General features: G+C 41.9%; 2 long non-coding RNA genes and 9 other non-coding genes across 11 annotated transcripts; all 11 read right to left on the bottom strand.

Moving 5' to 3' along the window:
• Window positions 1-3,806: 3,806 nt before the first annotated feature.
• On the bottom strand, window positions 3,807-5,185 carry LOC140321672 (uncharacterized). Its single transcript, XR_011918997.1, has 3 exons — window positions 4,599-5,185; window positions 4,366-4,391; window positions 3,807-4,053 (listed from the first exon to the last, which is right to left on the bottom strand). It is a non-coding gene; the product is annotated as an uncharacterized lncRNA (long non-coding RNA).
• LOC140321967 (small nucleolar RNA SNORD22) lies at window positions 4,129-4,254 on the bottom strand. The gene has a single exon (XR_011919083.1). It is a non-coding gene; the product is annotated as a small nucleolar RNA SNORD22 (small nucleolar RNA).
• LOC140321957 (small nucleolar RNA SNORD30) lies at window positions 4,726-4,796 on the bottom strand. The gene has a single exon (XR_011919074.1). It is a non-coding gene; the product is annotated as a small nucleolar RNA SNORD30 (small nucleolar RNA).
• Window positions 5,186-5,188: 3 nt separating the features above from the next.
• On the bottom strand, window positions 5,189-5,257 carry LOC140321960 (small nucleolar RNA SNORD31). The gene has a single exon (XR_011919076.1). It is a non-coding gene; the product is annotated as a small nucleolar RNA SNORD31 (small nucleolar RNA).
• A 168-nt stretch (window positions 5,258-5,425) lies between these two features.
• LOC140321964 (small nucleolar RNA SNORD31) lies at window positions 5,426-5,490 on the bottom strand. The gene has a single exon (XR_011919081.1). It is a non-coding gene; the product is annotated as a small nucleolar RNA SNORD31 (small nucleolar RNA).
• A 7,341-nt stretch (window positions 5,491-12,831) lies between these two features.
• Window positions 12,832-15,371, bottom strand: LOC140321669 (uncharacterized). The gene is made up of 7 exons (XR_011918995.1): window positions 15,308-15,371; window positions 14,639-14,688; window positions 14,440-14,463; window positions 14,244-14,265; window positions 13,570-13,625; window positions 13,322-13,347; window positions 12,832-13,042 (listed from the first exon to the last, which is right to left on the bottom strand). It is a non-coding gene; the product is annotated as an uncharacterized lncRNA (long non-coding RNA).
• On the bottom strand, window positions 13,118-13,243 carry LOC140321965 (small nucleolar RNA SNORD22). The gene has a single exon (XR_011919082.1). It is a non-coding gene; the product is annotated as a small nucleolar RNA SNORD22 (small nucleolar RNA).
• LOC140321959 (small nucleolar RNA SNORD30) lies at window positions 13,697-13,767 on the bottom strand. The gene has a single exon (XR_011919075.1). It is a non-coding gene; the product is annotated as a small nucleolar RNA SNORD30 (small nucleolar RNA).
• On the bottom strand, window positions 14,335-14,398 carry LOC140321955 (small nucleolar RNA SNORD29). The gene has a single exon (XR_011919072.1). It is a non-coding gene; the product is annotated as a small nucleolar RNA SNORD29 (small nucleolar RNA).
• Window positions 14,528-14,599, bottom strand: LOC140321962 (small nucleolar RNA SNORD31). The gene has a single exon (XR_011919078.1). It is a non-coding gene; the product is annotated as a small nucleolar RNA SNORD31 (small nucleolar RNA).
• Window positions 14,765-14,832, bottom strand: LOC140321961 (small nucleolar RNA SNORD31). The gene has a single exon (XR_011919077.1). It is a non-coding gene; the product is annotated as a small nucleolar RNA SNORD31 (small nucleolar RNA).
• Window positions 15,372-15,373: the final 2 nt, after the last annotated feature.

Raw genomic sequence — 15,373 nt, 5'->3', positions numbered from 1 at the left:
TTTTCCGTCTCTAGTACAGTTTGTGAATTTAGTGCAATATAAAGACGAAAATTCCCATTTAGAATATAAGAATTTATTAGAATATTATTTATTACTAATAAAACATAAAAGGTGCGAATATGTCCAAATTTTCTAGTGCACCACCAGTAGTTCATGGACCACTTTTTTTTTTATAGAATCTTGCGATCAGTGATAAAACACACCCCATGCTCGGAAAAAAAGTGTGAATGCAAAAACACTCCACAAAAAACGTGCACTGGGGTACTATTGGTAATCCCTCCTCTAAAGAGGAAGGGCCACCCTTTTCCCTAGACCCTCCGAAGCCAAGCTCCACATGAGGGCCAAGTACCAAGCCCATCCAGCCGAAGTTGGGATGGACTTACTTGCCCCTCTGGCCGGAACCAGAGAGGGGTCTTTTCTCCCTGGGACTGCCTAGGCAGGTCCCACCAGACACTAAGCTGGGAGCTCCCCCGAAGAGACGCTGCAATAAGGGAGAGCGCCTGGTTTTTAGGCCAAGGCACGCTCCAGACTTCAGAGTTAGCCCATAAGGGAAAAGCACCCTCCATGAAACGTGGCAACAAATACCGCACCAGCGACGTGAGAAACACAAAAATACATTAAAAATAAGTGCTCAGGGCATAACACACTGGGCAAAGGTTTTAAAAATTGTCCATCTATATTAACCGCAGCTAATGCAGAATAAAGCGATGTGCCGAATCAGCATAAAAAAGTGCTTGTACAGTGCACAATAAACTCAGTGGGTTCCCAGGCCCAGTGATTTTAAGGTGGCCCTGGATCGCCACCCCAGGGGTACTACACTCAGGAGCGAGATCGGACCGCTTGTCGGACCTAGTGACAAGACAAAGCTTTCCCCGCACCAACCAGCGGGTCAGTCTGCAAGTGGGAGCTCCTTCTCAGGGCGGGCCCCACGCCTTCTCCGGTGGACCAGGCCGGCAGAATTAGCATAGAGTGGCCCCTTACAGAGCAACACCAACAGGTAGACCGTCCTTAACAGAGGTACTCGTGCAATGCCAGTGCCGGTCCACCCTGAACACCGGAAGGATTAGGTACTACACGTGATCTTAGCTAAAAGAGAATGGACCGCTGATCTATGTGACACCGGCACCATCCAGTGGCAGCAAGTGGGATACCATTGGAGTGTCAGCCAGAATCTCTATAACTGCCCACAGACAGATCGAAACTGGTAATGCCCGGGTGAAAACAGATTGGGAGCTATGGGAACAATCCAGCATTGGATTCAGCTAAATCTAATCTAATTTTCATGTATATTCACCCATTAATCATTGTAACTCTAAATTATAAATATAGAGCACACTGCACCCCCCATACCCCACCTCCCCCTCTACATATACTGCACCCCCCACTTACATATACGGGGGCAGTAGAAACTCTGCCTGGGTGCAGATTGCAGCCATTTGGACAGAATTAAGGATCTCAGGACAAATCAAATTCAGAGTCAGCGTTGTCACCGTTATTGTAGATCTGTTGTCGTGTCGGAGAGATCGCTCAAACTCCATAGACAGCGACTGCTTATGTGCCGATGGAGAAATAATTGTATGCTGCTTCCCCGCCTCTTAGATTGTAAGCTCTTCGGGGCAGGGTCCTTTCTGTCATTTGTGACCCCTATTTAATGTACAGCGCTGCATAATATGTTGGCGCTATATAAATACAGTTTAACAATAATAATAATTACTAGAAATCTCCAGATATAAAAGAACACAAGATTCCTCCATAATCTTATATCAGTAATCTGTGAATATTGGGTGAATATATCTGAAAGACGGGAATAATGAGATTCTGCTTCATATTATAAGACATTGGATATTCTTTCTGGAGATTATTGGATCCCCTGCATCAGATTATTTCTGGGGGGTTTGCTTGTTTTTCTCTTATGAATTCTTTGTAATCGTCTGATTTCACGATTGTGCCACCGCCTGGGGTAAGTAGAACTTTAATCAGTGTGAAAGTATTGAAGCTGCTTCTGTATGCAAAAACCAAAATACTGGGAAGAGAGATTTGTCATCTTTTTATTCTGTTTGGGGAAATCTCTGCTTTAATAAATACAATTTTCTGCCAGTTCAAAGTATTATTAGTATTAATAATAGTACACAGATTTATATAGCAACAACATATTACGCATATAAATACCAGATAATAATAATAATAACAATAATGACAATAATAATAATAATAATATATTCTTCATCCCAACACATGTTCTTGGAACTCTTATTTATACTCTGTACTCTCCTGCCACCTACTGGACTATCTCCGAATGACACCCAGTGGAAGTTAAACTGCTGTAGGTTCCTTGTTAATTAGCTAATTATAATGGTCATTTCCCTTTTTATCCTTTTTACCTCACTTTAAGGGGAATTAGAAGATTTTTGTTTTCATACTCACTGTTAATGTGTTTTTTAAGCTCAGCCCTTAAAGACTTGTTAGTTCTGGGCTATCAAATCACTTTTTGTGAGGTTTCTTTTTTTATTGTTAGTTCTCTCTGGGCCCTATGGAGATGTGGTGATGGAAGCACCCCGCGGTTTGTCTTTATTCGCATTTCCCCACGACGGACTCCTCACATGGCCTTTACTAATATTACTGTGTTACCACTGATAATGAAAATGTTTTATCATTTCATACTCCCTGCATGCAAGATTAAATGTGTCTTCCTCTACTAATACAAATAGGATTTATATAGCGCCAACATATTACACAGCTATGTAAAATGCAAAAGAGTTTACAATCGAATTATATGGCGCTTCCCTATCTATTATTTCTCCATCGGAAGAATCGGCACAAACAGTTGCCGTCTATGGAGCGATTACTCCTGATGTGACAAAACTTCAATCTACAATCAATGGTGACAACCTCTATGTCACTAATGTTTCCGGTAATGATGCGGAGGTCAGTGGGGAACCTAGGAGATCAATCTGAGGACCAAACTGATTTTTTTTTTTTTTTTACATCCAATAGATTGCTTGAGAAGTTCCAAAAACAAATTATAGCTTTGTCAATAAAACTGCCCTCTATAGCTTATAATGTACCAAATGCACCAAGACTCCAAAATTTGTAGGGATTCGGTGTTACGTTAAGCATACCTGAACTTGGGGAATTTACACAAAGGGTAGACAACCTTTGTAAAAACTGTGCAGCACCACCCCTTTAATTCTCAATTGCCTAGGCAATAGAGAATGGTAGCACAGAGCATCCCAGAATGCACATGCCCAAGCACCTCGAGTCATTTTGCAAAAAAAAAAAAACACACACACACACCCCATTTGCTGACCTCACATGTGCATGAGTGGCATTTTTTTTTTTACTCCAATCCACCACTGATCTCACACCTGTGTCAGGTGACATAGGAAGAACAAAGGTGGCGGTGCCTAGCATGCTGGCCCAAGGACTGATGTCAGGACAAGATGGAAGAAACACTGGACCGACTGGTTGCACTGGATATAGAAGTTAGGTGGATTTATGTTTAGGGTTACCTTCCTGTAAGACGACATTAGCTGTGTTGTATGACATGCTGGTGCTTGGAATATTATTTTTAACTCTTCTCTATAAAACAGATGGCACAAATTTGCTCCCATAAAAAGTTCCACTGTGTATGTAGAGCCCACAGCATGAATTGTATTCTTTGTTCTGTTCATGTTTGCTATATAAGTGGAAGCTGGCTTCTGTAGATGTTGAAAACCTCAAATAAAAATTACATTTAAAAAGTCTACACAGTTATTAGTTTATAAATATTTTATTAAGTAACGGAAGTTGATGAACACTTTATCGCGGATTTCAATGATGAATCAGGGGCTTTGTGTCTGACGTCTCCCACAAGGTTTGTGGTGTATAGCAGTATTAGGGACTGCATGGAGTCTGCACCCAATACTGAGTATTTGTGGCTCTGAGTGCTTGAGGTAATAATGTCTGCTCGGCCCCGAGGTATGAAGATAGAGAAGTCAGCGTCCACTGATATGACAGTAGAGAAGTCAGCATTCATTTATTTCCCCAGCTTCATCATTCTCCTCCCAAGCTCCTCTGTAAACGCAGAAAGAAAATTGTGTTACACAAAGTGCAAGTTTACCAATCACACATTGCCGACCGTTCATCCAATCCCCTCAGACCGTTCCATCAGGAACCAGTTATCAGTCTTCTCCATAAGACCACACCAGTGGGTTCACCTTTTCAGGCTCTGGTGGAGATCAGATGGTCGGACGTGTGAATGTTTCATCCTTGGGGCGGTATAAGGCTAAAGCTGCATCGCATTTACTGCATACAAATCTCACCAATGCATCCAGCAAGGTTTGTGTATATTATAGTAGAGGTACAAACATTGATCCATCATCTTACCTTATATCCTCCCCATGCAGCCATAGCTGTAAATAAAGAAAACACAATGAGAATACGTCACACAACGTCAGCCCGACACGTTACAGCTATGGGGGATCTCATCAGAATAGCGACAATCCTTGTCACAGCCAGCACGCGGCCAGCTCAGGGTATAGTGGATTATTCATCATTGTGTCATCTCAATCCCATTAGTCATCTCACCATTTACATTTCATACTCAAGTATAAACCTACCCACAGGGGCTATAGCCATCTCCAGGTCTCAGCATCAACATGGATTAGTACCGTTTCTGTAAGGGATAAAAGCAGGTCAGACACAGAAATGACAGCATAGGAAAATTGGCAAAACACCATTTCTCCAAACTGTCAGTTATAAAAAGTCTCATCAGATGTTCAGACGAACGAGATTCCATTAGATAAATCATCATCAGTTTGGGGGTAATATGGAAAAACCTACAACTAGCATGTCACCTGTCATTCATGCAGGGTCAGTTCCTGAATAAGGCCTATTGTATGGATAAAGCTGGGCAGAGGGGTAGGAAGAAGTGAACCACCCCTAGTGGTGGGGGTAGGACCCACAACCTATGCAGCTTTCAGTTACAACTTATGGTGATATTTTGTGCCAAAGGATATTGCTCAGGCAGTGTGATTGTAGAAGCATTGCATGCACAAGAACTAGATTCCAGTTATCCTTTTATGTCAATATTAATGATTAAATACATGGATACTGTACAGAAGCATTGTAAGTAACCAGAAGCCTCATTATATCAATGATCACAGTTACCCCACAAATATAATTGGATTGTGATTCAGTATTGCAATGGCCCAGATCAGAGGATACCACTCAGTCACCAAACATCAGACTGGGGCGGTAAGATGTCATCATTATTGGCCAATGAGGTTTAAGATTTAGCAATTGGGGAAGGCAAACTTACCTTGCTTATACAATCCAGCCATCGCCTTCATTCTGTACTCCACAGAATACCTACAGGGAACAAAGACAGGTAAGTCAGAGATTCCAACTGCAGAGTTTTATCACCATTTACTAATCCCTGGATGGACTAAAATCAGAACAAACCACTCAGTCACCAATCATCAGACTGGGGCGGTAAGATGTCATCATAAGGCGCCATGTTATTCGGATATAATTCTGTCTAAGGCTACACATACTTGATTCTTGTCTGATATCAGGAGAGAATTCTCTGACAAGTGTACAGCGCTCATCACTCAGATCCATCCTGGTGGATTCATGGATAGTGAAATGAGAAATCACAACAGGTTGCCGCTGTCATTCTCCCCCTATATAGAGTATAACAGCGCTGTATGTACAACACTCAATCAATCTTATCCTTAGAAAAGATCATTTCCATTGACAAATTTTGCACACGTGTATCCACCCTTAGTCCTGCAAGCTTCACAATAATTCAGACGAACGAGACTTTCAAGTCATCATGTGGAGCAATGCCGATCACAATATGATTGTTTTATCTTAATAGAACTTGCAGCAGCTGATTAGTTTAATTAACTGGCCGGAATACTAAACATGGGAGAGCAACTGGATAACCATAGTGATCCATCATATCCCCAAAATGTTTTCACTGAACTGTCAGCTAGCAGGACTATTTCATTGTAAATTGGGACCCATTATCAATCTACCTACAGCCACGGGACCCCAAAAGGACCAGACAATCTAGATTTATCCAAACAATTCATATTATTAGGCCTCAGCTTTAGAAGAAAGCCCAGATCTGTTCAGCCCCAGATATATTTCAGTAATGGCTGATCTTGCCATAATAGTTATTCAGAATGGCTGCATTGAGCGTGAGGTTTGTTGCCATTACTCCCCACCATTTGTTGGCTATTACCATTACACCCAATGTTATCAGAATCTCCTATACATGTCACCCTGGTCACATGATGAGCTACAATTCTCCAATGCTGGAGTGGGTGGCATAGGCATGGCAAACACCAAATATGTCTTCTTACCTCAAACTTTATAGGTGCCAACCCCATATCAGGCAATGATTGTATCCCTGCAGGAATTCTATGCTACAACTGCCACCATGTACAGTGCACTTGTTTCTGCAAGCTGATTCTACTTTAAGCTATAAAAACAGTGATCATAATCATTAACAGTGATTGAGTCCAGATACATACCCTGCATGCCATGTGCAGACCAGAGGCACCCCGCTGGCATCTTGTGCAGGACAATCGAAGGGAAGCACCCTGAGGAGAGAGAGAGAATAATTAGCATTCAGAATAGAACAGATAAAGGATTTACTAATCCCAGCAACATCTCAGAACAAAAGTTTGACATTCACTGACAAGTCAGACATATGCTTGTCTATGTTGATCATCACAGATGAATAAAACATTCCAGGTGTTATAATTTAATGCTCACTTGTAACGCTGTGCGGGGATCATTGTCAGAGCGGGAAACCTAAAGGAGGAAGACATGACATGAGAGTTAGAAGATCTTATATCAGAAATTGAAATGTTATCAGCAAAACATTCCTGAGAACATTATGCCCAATTTTTATTATCAGGATTTATATAGCACCAACATATTATGCTGCGCTGTACATTAAATAGCGCCAAATCGAAGGGACCCCGGTTTATATGTGGGGATATATTGTGATCAGACACATGGTGGTATCTGCTGGGTGATCAACCTGGAAAGTGTTTTAAGATGGGAGGGAAGCTGTATTGTTATATTCCCAATATATTTAAACTTGTTCCACCAATCCCACATAACTCCAGGGAGTGCTAGGCCACCCACACCACCGAGACATAATCCTGCCCCTGTACAAAGCATTGGTCACACCACATCTGGAATATGCAGTCCAGTTTTGGGACATTGTGGAATTGGAGAGAGTGCGGAGAAGGGCAACTAAACTAATAAAAGGAATGGAGGAGCTCCGCTATGAGGAGAGATTAGCTGAACTGAATCTATTCTCCCTTGAGAAGAGACGTATAAGGGGGGATATGATCACCCTGTATAGTGTTATAATTTAATGCTCACCTGTAACGCTGTGCGGGGATCATTCTCAGAGTGGGAAACCTAAAGGAGGAAGACATGACATGAGCGTTAGAAGATCTTATATCAGAAATTGAAACGTTATCAGCAAAACATTCCTGAGAACATTAGGCCCAATTATTATCAGGTTTTATATAGCACCAACATATTATGCAGCACTGTACATTAAATAGTGCCAAATCAAAGCAATTATATGTGGGGATATATTGTGATTAAGACATATGGTGGTTATTATTCACTGTAAGATTATACAAAGCACAAGGGGGCGCTCTTTGCATCTGGAAGAAAAGAAGTTTAAGCTCCGGATAAGGAAGGGATTCTTCACTGTAAGGTGTGTGAAAATGTGGAATCGGCTCCGTCAGGAAGTAGTTTCAGCAAGTTCTATAGATTGCTTTAGAATAAATCTGGAGGATTTCTAGAAGCACAGAATATAACTGGGGATTAAGGGTTTAAATTAAAGATAACAGAGACTGCTAAACCAGGGAACATCCGATTGCCTCATGGAATCAGGAAGAAATTATTTCCCCTGTTGATGCAAATTGTACCCGGGGTTTTTCCTCTTCTTCTGAATCAGTGTCCATAGGGTTTTATATCTGGAATATGTTTATTTCCCTAGTGGGTGAACTTGATAAACTGTCTTTTTTCAACCTAACCTACTATGTAACTATATTTTATGAATATATTTTTGTGAATATATTACCCACAAGGAATAATAATAAAATAATAATAATATTAATCTGTCCTTGACTGACTAAACTTGATCTCTATCTAGTGGCGGCCAGTGGAATAGCATGCAGTATATTTGGAAGATTTGGAAATAGATCCAGTGTCAGGTTCAGTCGAATCTTTCTACATCAACCCCTAAAACCATCAATGCAGAAGCAAGGTATAAAATATTTATGTATATTCCCCCCCCAATATCCATTGTACCTCCAAATCACTACAGAGCAAAGGGTCCAATATAAATCCATATACAACCCAACCATCATTACAAAAACTAGAACCACCAGAAACAAAAATAAAGGGATGAAGACACCCACATACATAAACCCCAATATCTCCCCGCCCCCCAAAAAAATATATTTTTTAAACTGTATCATATACATTTTTATGGTATTTAAATGTGAAAATTGATTATAAAGTGATCACTCCAGTTAATTTATCTTTTCCTATTGCCATTCTGCTTTGTACAACGCCGCTCTCTTGTCATTGTCACGCATCAACAATCACCATTTTCTAGCAATAAATTTTATAAAGAAACTAAAACAAAGTGATCTGGAAACTATCCATACACTGAAAAATAAGTCCATTCTAATAAAGTCCCATTATGTAATAGTCTTAAGGAATGTTTTTTATTTTCATAAATCTATTGATATATAAACTTTATACCCAAAATATTGAATAGAAGGAGTGTGGCAATGATAGGAAACATCTCTCAGTCTTCCTAAGGGTGTACAGGTGTGATAAATGAAAAGATTCACCTGGGAACCGGCAGCTCTGCCTGAAATTTGCCATTTTATCATTTTAAAAGAATGATTTGCAATTCTTCCATGTAAAGTTCCACTAATGGTTTTACAATGAATACATCTACAGGTGCCGGAGCTTAAATAATGATATAATGTACAAATTAAAGAAAATTATCATTTCCCAGGATTTCTCATAACAATACAAATATAAAATTATCACTTCAGAGCTAAAGGCAATCACATACATGTATATTACCCCCAATATACAGTGCACCCCAAAACCATCACTGCAGGAAGATCCCCAAATTACTGTACACCCAGCCTGCAAACCATCTGCCCCCATTATTAGTGCTGCACTACTATCAGTGTATAAAGAGACCACCTCCCCCATTATCAGTGCTGCACTACTAAAACATGTATAAAGAGACCCCCCCCATTATCAGTGCTGCACTACTATCAGTGTATAAAGAGCCCCCCCATTATCAGTGCTGCACTACTATCAGTGTATAGAGACACCCCCACCCCAATAGCAGTGCTGCACTACTATCAGTGTATAAAGAGACACCCCCACCCCATTATCCATGCTGCACTACTATCAGTGTATAAAGAGACACCCCCACCCCAGTATCAATGCTGCACTACGTATCTCTAGCTTCCCCTGTCAGTATGTAGCACGTCTACAGACCATACCTGATCAACCTCCTCTGTCTGTGTGAGCCGCTCCTCTCCATATTTATACCAGACCAGGCCCTGACCACTTCTCTTATTCCCTCGCCCCATTGGCTCCCCTTTCTCTCTCCCCTCGCCTCAATGGACGCCGCCTTTCCCTCCATTTTCATTGTCCCCACCCCATTGGCTCCTGGTTTCCTTCGGCAAAGGAGAGTGGGGGGCAGGGGGTGCAACACAAGGTTACCTTAGGGGCTCCGGACCCAGGGGGTGATGAGATGTTAGGGTGTCAGTGAAATGTTGGCTCATACAGTGTATAAAGAGACCCCCCCCATTATCAGTGCTGCACTACTACCAGTGTATAAAGAGACACGCCCACCTCAATATCAGTGCTGCACTACTATCAGTGTATAAAGAGACACCCCACTCCAATATCAGTGCTGCACTACTATCAGTGTATAGAGCACTATGTATCTCTAGCTCCCCCTGTCAGTGTGTAGCACCCCTACAGACCATACCTGAGCAGCCTCTTCTGTCTGTGTGAGCCGCTCCTCTCCATATTTATACCAGACCAGGCCCTGGCCACTTCTCTCATTCCCTCGCCCCATTGGCTCCCCTTTCTCTCTCCCCTCGCCTCATTGGATGCCGCCTTTCCCTCCATTTTCATTGTCCCCACCCCATTGGCTCCTGGTTTCCTTCTGCAAAGGAGAGGGGGGGGGGCAGGGGGTGCAACACAAGGTTACCTTAGGGGCTCCGGACCCAGGGGGTGATGAGATGTTAGGGTGTCAGTGAAATGTTGGCTCATACAGGGGGGGCAGGGGGTGCAACACAAGGTTACCTTAGGGGCTCCGGACCCAGGGGGTGATGAGATGTTAGGGTGTCAGTGAAATGTTGGCTCATACAGAAACACACATCAGGCTTTTCATATAAAGCCACAGCCAGAAAAGGAGGCTCCTGGAGGGTGCCATGGCACTGACCGGCTATTACCAAGGAATGGGTGACACCTGGCACAGAAGGCGTTATATATTTTTATTTAGCTTACTTCCACTTTAAACAAAAAACATTTGGGGGATGATGGCGTCCTTGTTTTATAATGTAACCCCGCAATAAATCAGGGAGGACCGTAATAAATGTGATCTGTCATTCCTTCATATCATCATCTTTCTAAGCTGCTGGACATGTAATGATCCCGGCATCGCACCCAATGCCCAACTTACCAAAGACATACATGACGTTTAATGTGCACACCTTCTACATTCACTTATTAGAATGTGTGAATGTTCCCGTCGGTTTAGCTATGGAAGTGCACAAATCTGATCCACAGAGCCAATGCTGCAAGTGAATTTACAAACAAGTAACCAGCAGAGAGGTTCTTCCATCAGCATTTGTAAATACACAACTACCAAGAATCCATTATTACAGTATATAGCACCAACATATTACACAGCGCTGTACATTATATAGGGGGTGTAAATGACAGACAGATACAGGAGGAGAGGACCCTGAACCGAAGAGCTTACAATCTAATAGATTGGGAAGCGGCATACAATTATTTCTCCATTGGAAGAATCGGCACAAACAGTTGCTGTCTATGGAGCAATCACTCCTGATGGGACAAAACTTCAATCTACAATGAATGGTGACAACCTCATGTCACTAATGTCTCCTGAAGTGATGGAGAGATCAGCTGGGGGACCCAGGAGATGAAATTTAAGAATTGATGTTTTTTTAAAGCTCTAATAGAAAAGTTTTAAAAACAAAATTATAGCTTTGTCAGTAATTACACCCTCTATAGCTTATAATGTGAAATGCACCAAGACTGAAATTTGTAGGGTTCCATTGTTAGCTTAAAGTGTACCTAAACTCAAAATTATCACATAAAAGGGTAGACAACCTGTTAAAATCAGAATTTTTTAAAGTGCAATGCCTCCTAAAAAAGAGGGTGCAGCACCACCCCATTAACTCTGTTGCCTACCATAGGCAGTATAATGAATGGGAGTGCAGAGCCCCTCGGGATACCTACATCACACATGGCAGGGGGCTCCTGGCTGCTCCTTCTGCACATGCCTTGGGGTCTCTGGAGTCCTTATACCCAAAAGTTAGGGAATTGCTGATCTCACACATGTGCAGCGAGTGGTTTTTTTCCAATCTTAGTCACCAGATACAGGAGGAGAGGACCCTGAACCGAAGAGCTTACAATCTAATAGATTGGGAAGCGGCATACAATTATTTCTCCATTGGAAGAATCGGCACAGTCGCTGTCTATAGAGCGATCACTCCTGATGGCGAAAACTTCAATCTGCAATGAATGGTGACAACCTCATGTCACTAATGGCTCCCGAAGTGATGGAGAGGTCAGCTGGGGGACCCAGGAGATGAAATTTAAAGAGAAGACAATTGATGATTTTTTTTAAAGCTCTAATAGAAAAGTTTTAAAAACAAATTATAGCTTTGTCAGTAATTACACCCTCTATAGCTTATAATGTGAAATGCACCAAGACTCAAATTTGTAGGGTTCCATTGTTAGCTTAAAGTGTACCTAAACTCAAAATTATCACATAAAAGGGTAGACAACCTGTTAAACAGAATTTTTTAAATGCAATGCCTCCTAAAAAAGAGGGTGCAGCACCACCCCATTAACTCTGTTGCCTAGGCAGTATAATGAATGGGAGTGCAGAGCCCCTCGGGATACCTACATCACACATGGCAGGGGGCTCCTGGCTGCTCCTTCTGCACATGCCTGGGGGTCTCTGGAGTCCTTATACCCAAAAGTTAGGGAATTGCTGATCTCACACATGTGCAGCGAGTGGTTTTTTTCCAATCTTAGTCACCTATCTCACACCTGTGTCAGGTGATGTAGGAAGAACAAAGATGGCGGTGCCTAGCACACCGGCCCGAGGACTGATGTCAGGACAAGATGGAAGAATCCTCCGGACCGATTGGCTGCACTGGGGATTGAAGGTACGTGGATTTTTGTTTTGGGTTTACTTCCTCTAAGAAAACATTCGTAGTGTGTATGACATGCTGGTGCTTTGGATTATTATTTTCATAATCACTTACACAGAACAAATAAAGCTATAAATGGACCGCCCAAATTTGTTCCCATAAAAAAGTTTCTACATTGTATGTACACCCCACAGCATCAATTGTATTCTTTGTTCTGTTCATGTTTGCTATATAATTGGATGTTAGCTCATACTGTAATTCCTAAACTTCTGGATATGTTGAAAACCTTTAATAAAAATTTACATTTAAAAAAGTTCTACACAGTTATTAGTTTATAAATATTTTATTAAGTAACAAGTAAAGTTGATGAACACTAAAGTTGATGGACACTTTGTGTCTGACGTCTCCCACAAGGTTTGTGGCGTATAGCAGTATCAGGGACTGCATGGAGTCCGCAGCCAATCCGAGTGCTTGAAGTAATGAAGGTCTGCTCGGTCCCGAGACGGTAGAGAAGTCGGCGTTCATTTGTTTCCCCAGCTCCATCATTCTCCTCCCGAGCTCCTCTGTAAATGCAGAAAGAAAATTGTGTTACACAAACCGCAAGTTTACCAATCACACATTGCCGACCGTTCATCCAATCCCCTCAGACCGTTCCATCAGGAACAAGTTATCCATCTTCTCCATAAGACCACACCAGTGGGTTCACCTTTTCAGGTTCTGGTGCAGATCAGATGGTCGGACGTGTGAATGTTTCATCCTTGGGGTGGTATAAGGCTAAAGCTGCATCCAGCAAGGTTTGTGTATATTATACTAGAGGTACAAACATTGATCCATCATCTTACCTTATATCCTCCTCATGCAGCCATAGCTGTAAATAAAGAAAAACATAATGAGAATACGTCACACAACGTCAGCCCAACACATTACAGCTATGGGGGATCTCATCAGAATAGCGACAATCCTTGTCACAGCCAGCACGTGGCCAGCTCAGGGTATAGTGGATTATTCATCATTGTGTCACCTCAATCCCCATTAGATAAAACTGGTTGTCATGTCCCCATTTACATTTCATATTCAAGTATAAACCTACCTACAGGGGCTACAGCCATATCCAGGTCTCAGCATCAACATGGATTAGTGTTGTTTCTGTAAGAGATGGAAGAGCAGTCAGACACTGAAATGACAGCATAAGAAAATTCACAAACACAATTTGTCCAAACTGTCAGTTATAAAATGTCTCATCAAATGTTCAGACGAACGAGATTCCATTAGATAAATCATCATCAGTTTGGGGGTAAAATATGGAAAAGCCTACAACTAGCATATCACCTGTCATTCATGCAGGGTCAGTTCCTGAATAAAGCCCATTGTATGGATAAAGCAGGGCAGAGGGGTAGGAAGAAGTGAACCACCCCTAGTGGTGGGGGTAGGACCTGCAACCTATGCACCTTTCAGTTACAACTTATGGTGGTATTTTGTGCCAAAGGATATTGCTCAGGCAGTGTGATTCTAGAAGCATTGCATGCACAAGAACTAGATTCCAGTTGTCCTTTATGTCAATATTAATGATTACATACATGGATACTGTACAGCTGCATTGTATGTAACCAGAAGCCCCATCATATCAATGATCACAGTAACAGTTAGACCACCAATGTAATAAGTTAGTGGTTCAGCATTGCAATGGCCCAGGTTTGGATCACCCAGCTTTATTTAATCTGAACATTGGGGAAAGCCTGCAAATAGAATAAAAGCATTACATACCTTCCAATTTACTTTGAGAAACCTGCAACAAAAGGAAAGTTCTGGTTAGACTCCTCACATCTACACAAAAGCTGAAATCTTAAAATTGGATACTGCTCAGGGTTCAAATGTTTTCATTAGATTTCAAAGTGAGCTAGTAAGACTCATCACTGCAGCGACCCCCCGACCACAAAACCTTCCAGAACTCTCTACTCACCCATTGGGCTGCAGGTTTCATTCCCTGTAAAGAGGAAAAATAACCATTAGGATACAGAAAACATTTCAGCGATTTATTAATATTTAGGCAGAGATCAGATGAAACCACTCAGTCACCAAACATCAGACTGGGGCGGTAAGATGTCATCATTATTGGCCAATGAGGTTTAAGATTTAGCAATTGGGGAAGGAGAACTTACCTTGCTTATACAATCCGGCCATCGCCTTCATTCTGTACTCCACAGAATACCTACAGGGAACAAAGACAGGTAAGTCAGAGGGTCCAACGGCAGAGTTTTATCACCATTTACTAATCCCTGAATGGACTAAAATCAGAACAAACCACTCAGTCACCAATCATCAGACTGGGGCGGTAAGATGTCATCATGATAAAGCGCCATGTTATTCGGATATATGTGTCTAAGGCTACACACGCCAGATTCTCATCTGATATAAGAGAATTATCTGACATGTGTACAGCGCTCAGAGCTGTCCTGGTGGATTCATGAATGATCGTGAAGGGAGCGATCACAACGAGTTGCCGCTCTGTATGTACAACACTCGCCCAGTCTTGTCCTTAGAAAGGATCCCAAAAGATCATTTCCATGGACAGTTATTGCATGTGTGTATCCACCCTTGTCTTGCAGGTTTGGGATTATATCTGGCTGACTGCATTCCTTTTGGCCAGGAACCCCTATTTATAATGAAGGGGAAATTTTACTAGCTTGTGTAATACTGAATATATATTTGTGTGGTTATAACAAGAACATTTGCCAATACACCTATCACTGTCCTTGTGTTGTCCCAAATCTAAGCCCCCCCATTGCAGTGTTAATCAGAGCAGCAATACAGAGGTAACATTCACTTACCTGATTCACTGGAGGTAATCCTCTTGGCATTCACCTTGGCACAATCATCTGTAACCACAAACATAC

The sequence above is a fragment of the Pyxicephalus adspersus genome, chromosome 1 (genome assembly GCF_032062135.1).
Source record: "Pyxicephalus adspersus chromosome 1, UCB_Pads_2.0, whole genome shotgun sequence".
Classification (NCBI taxonomy): domain Eukaryota; kingdom Metazoa; phylum Chordata; class Amphibia; order Anura; family Pyxicephalidae; genus Pyxicephalus; species Pyxicephalus adspersus.
The sequence above is the reverse complement of the archived record's forward strand: the minus strand, read 5'-3'. Positions and strand labels throughout refer to the sequence as shown.